The sequence below is a fragment of the Bubalus bubalis genome, chromosome 5 (assembly GCF_019923935.1).
Source record: "Bubalus bubalis isolate 160015118507 breed Murrah chromosome 5, NDDB_SH_1, whole genome shotgun sequence".
In the NCBI taxonomy this organism is placed as follows: Eukaryota; Metazoa; Chordata; class Mammalia; order Artiodactyla; family Bovidae; genus Bubalus; species Bubalus bubalis.
This window is the reverse complement of record NC_059161.1, coordinates 60,649,417-60,653,912: the sequence shown is the minus strand read 5'-3', so window position 1 is coordinate 60,653,912 and position 4,496 is coordinate 60,649,417.

The following is a 4,496-nucleotide window of genomic DNA, read 5'->3' as shown; positions in this document are numbered from 1 at the left end:
CGAGGGTAGAGAGTAAGTCTCAGAAAATGGCTGTTATTTGATAGTTTGAGGATGGGACACCTTAAAATACATATTGATACTTTTATATTCAATTTGATGGATGATGGGAAAAGTAACTTGAAGTTTCAGTATAAAGTACATTCTATATAACTTATTAATCTGTTGATCTAGAGCTAGACATACACATTGTATATGTAGAGATATAAAGATATGTTCTATATATATCCAACTATAGAGATACTGTAGAAATAGATTTAGATAGATATACACAACATATATTAATGAATCTCTACAAATATCTATATAATGCATATAGATGTATATGTATAATCAGATAGATAGATATACACATTGTTTATTGATATCTGTATGTAAAATACTAGCAAAAACATTATAGAAGATTGCCATATGAGAGAGAAATAAGAACAGATTACATCTATTGAGGATAATTTTTGTTAGAGAAATTGTTTTTCTATGTATATAAAATTGTTTTGATTAATATTTATACATCAAAATTCTGATAGTAACTGTTATAGACTGAGTTGTGTCCCCACAAAAGCCATATGTTGAAGCCCCAGTGCCCACCGTGACTGTATTTGAAAACAGTCTGTAGGGAGGTGTTGTTCATTCGCAAGGTTGTGTCCAAATCTTTGTGAGCCCATGGACTTCAGCCAGAGGTGAAAGTGAAAGTGAAAGTCACTCAGTTGTGTCTGACTCTTTGTGACCCCAAGGACTATACAATCCATGGAATTCTCCAGGCCAGAATACTGGAGCAGGTAGCCTTTCCCTTCTCCAGAGATCTTCCCAACCCAGGGATCAAACCCAGGTCTCCTGCATTGCAGATGGATTCTTTACCAGCTGATCCACAAAGGAAGCCCAGGGATAATGAAGTTTATATAAGGTCCTAAGGGAGGGGGCCTTAATCCAGTAGGACCAGTGTCCTTATAAGAAGAGGAAGAGACACCAGAGAACTCTCTCTCCATGAGCACAGAGGGAAGAGGCTGTCTGAGAACACAGTGGTGAGGAGGTGGCCATCTACAAGCCAGAGAGGGAGGCTTCACCTTAAACCAGCCCTGGCAGCACCTTGATCGTAGACTTCCAGGCTCCAGAATTGTGCACACACACACTCCTATAGGATTTGCCTCCCCAAACTCAGGATATTTCAACAGCAGTCCTTATTTTGAAAACTTTATAGTAAGCATGTGCTAATTTCTCCCCAGCTGTAACCAATACTCATTCATATACATCTTCCAAGTTCACAGGAAATCAGTCTTCCGTGACAGCGAAATGATGTAAGATATCAACAGGAAGATACAATAGGAAACTGGGTATGAAATTCTCAGTTGCCCAAAGTGTTATGTAAACCAACACACCAGGATAGGGCAGACCTCTTATAACGAAGATCCCAAACTCCCCAAATCTACATTTTAAAAGCCCCCCCCACCACAGTTGATCCTTGAACACACTGAAGTTCAAAAGCACTATTTAAAACATGGACAGACTTATGTGTCTGCCACAGCAGGAAGCAGAGGAGTGGGCTAATGTTGAGGATCAATAAAAGCTTATTGAACTGAATTGATGATCTCTCAGGGCCTTTTTGTGTCTATGAAACTGATCATCTTTTCCCCCCAGTCACGTGACATTTTATTTTTTCTGATTCACTAACAGTGTTGGAGAAGGAAATGGCAACCCACTCCAGCAGTCTTGCCTGGGAAAGCCCATGGACAGAGGAGCATGGTGAGCTATAGTCCATAGGGTTGCAAAGAGTCGGACACAACTGAGCACACGCACACACACACACACACATACACACACACACAACAGTGTAGTGTGTAGCACAAAGTAATATTTCACTTAATAATTCCTCCTGACTTTTTAATTGAAGTATAGTTAACTTACAATGTATCAGTTTCAGATGCATAGCAAAATGATTCAGCTTTGTGTGTGGGTGTATACATATATATATATATGTTTTTTCAGATTCTTTTCCATTATAGATTATTACAATATTTGAGTATAGTTCTCTGTGCTCTACAGTAGGCCCTTGTGGTTTACCTATTTTATATATAGTGGTATGCATATTTTAATCCTAAACTCCTAACTTATGTCTCTTCCCCACCCCTACTATTCCCTTCTGTAACCATGTTTGTTTTCTAGGTTTATGTCTGTGAGTTTATTTCTGTATTGTAAATAAGTTCAAAGCTGATCATCTTTGAGGAGCAAGTCCATTGTTTTCCTATTCCACAAACTAGTATTCCCACACTGGAACACAACTCAAGCATCTCATGTCAGGCTGGGCAACATACAAGTTTAACCCTTTCACTATTGCAGACATTACCTATCTTAAGATGCTTACTCCTTGGAAGGAAAGTTATGACCAACCTAGATAGCATATTGAAAAGCAGAGACATTACTTTGCCAACAAAGGTCCGTCTAGTCAAGGCTATGGTTTTTCCAGTGGTCATGTATGGATGTGAGAGTTGGACTGTGAAGAAAGCTGGCACTGAAGAATTGATGCTTTTGAACTGTGGTGTTGGAGAAGGCTCTTGAGAGTCCCTTGGATTGCAAGGAGATCCAACCAGTCCATCCTAAAGGAGATCAGTCCTGGGTGTTCTTTGGAAGGACTGATGCTGAAGCTGAAACTCCAGTACTTTGGCCACCTCATGCGAAGAGTTGACTCATTGGAAAAGACTCTGATGCTGGGAGGGATTGGGGGCAGGAGGAGAAGGAGACGACAGAGGATGAGATGGCTGGATGGCATTACCGACTTGATGGACATGAGTTTGAATGAACTCCGGGGGTTGGTGATGGACAGGGAGGCCTGGTGTGCTGTGATTCATAAGGTCGCAAAGGGTCGGACACGACTGAGTGACTGAACTGAACTGAATAACATTTTTTTAAATGCTGCTTTCTTAGCACCCCTTCCTTATCTTCCAACATCTTTCATCTCAGTTCTAACCCGCTCCAGAATATTTACATGTGCTTGTGCTTAGTCATTCAGTGGTGTCCGACTCTTTGTGACCCCTTGGACTGTAGCACACCAGGCTCCGCTGTCCATGAGGATTCTCCAGGCAAGAATACTGGAGAGGATTGCCATGCTGTTCTCCAGGGGATCTTCCCAACCCAGGAACCGAACCTAGGTCTCCCACATTGCAGGCAATTTCTTTACCGTCTGAGCCACCAGGGAAGCCCGAATATTTATATAGTCTCCTCCTATCTCCTAGCTAGAGTCACTCACAGGAAGGGATCAGTCCTGGTAGTGTTGTGTAATCCTGTTTTTCCCACTTGTATAATCAGCCTGTTACCAAATCTCATGCAACGGTAAGTGAGAAAGGAAATCTCTTTCCCACAGGGGAGGTGCAGAGCGGGGTGCTGCTGCCTTGCCTCACGTCAGCCCTCCTCGGTCTCCCTGCAGGCACAGGAGACAGTTCTCATCACACTGTAGGCTTCCCACCTGCCCCTCTTCTCTGCCCCAGGCATGGAAGTCCAGGATGGGAGTCCAGGCATGTACAGCCCACCATTCCTATTCTCCTGATCTTAAACAGTAGGATGGAATCCCAGGGGTCCATGTAAGTAACTTGTTCTTTCATGTTCATGCAACTGACATTTTCCCCTTATCCTGTTCATATATGATTCCTGGGATCACCTTCCAAATAAACTGCCTGCATCCAAGGCCCTGTCGCAGGCTCTGCTTTGGGGGCCCTGATCTAAGTTGAATCCCATATTCATGAAGACCTTATCTCTGCTTAGCAAAAGGGCCATAAATTGATCATCTTAAATAGCACATTTTATTTGCACAATAATTTTTGCAAACTTTAACTAACATTTATAAATTATATGACCACATAAATCTAGATTTCCACCTTCTCTTTAAATGTTGCTGTGTTTACCCCCATGGGGCTCTGCTGGTGCTGAGGGGTGACTGGTCTCTTTAGAGGACTCTGCACTCCAGGCCTGCCCACTCACTCCAGGAATGCAGACATACATTCATCTACCCCGTGCTCCTTCCTCTCCTTCCTCACATTCATAACCTGCCTGGCTCCCATAGGAGTTGGTGCCGCGATGGACATTGAGCTTGTGGGCTTTGTCATTCATCAATGTGGGGGAATTAGTGCACAGAGCAGCCTGGGAGTGTGGTTGGTGATGGTGGGCAGCTGTCGCATTCTCGGCACTGATGTGAAGAAAGCCCGGAAGCTTCTTTCCCCCCTCATTCCTGGAGCCAGGGCTGTAGGACCAGTGGGAAACCCCAGAGAGTCCCTGGGAAGAAGTAGAGGAAAGTGAAGACCGGTAAAAGCCACACTGGCCTGACCCTGGGCCCATGCTGGTGACCAGCACCTTTTGTGATGGTCTGGTGATGCAGGCCAGAGCTCTCTTAGGCTGTTTTCTGGGGCGGGGTGGGTGGGGGGGTGGCGCTTAAGGAGGAGCATTCTTCAGACCTAGAAAAAGCAACTTGAGTTGCCTCTGATCTAGGATCTCATCCTCTTTATTTTTTTCTA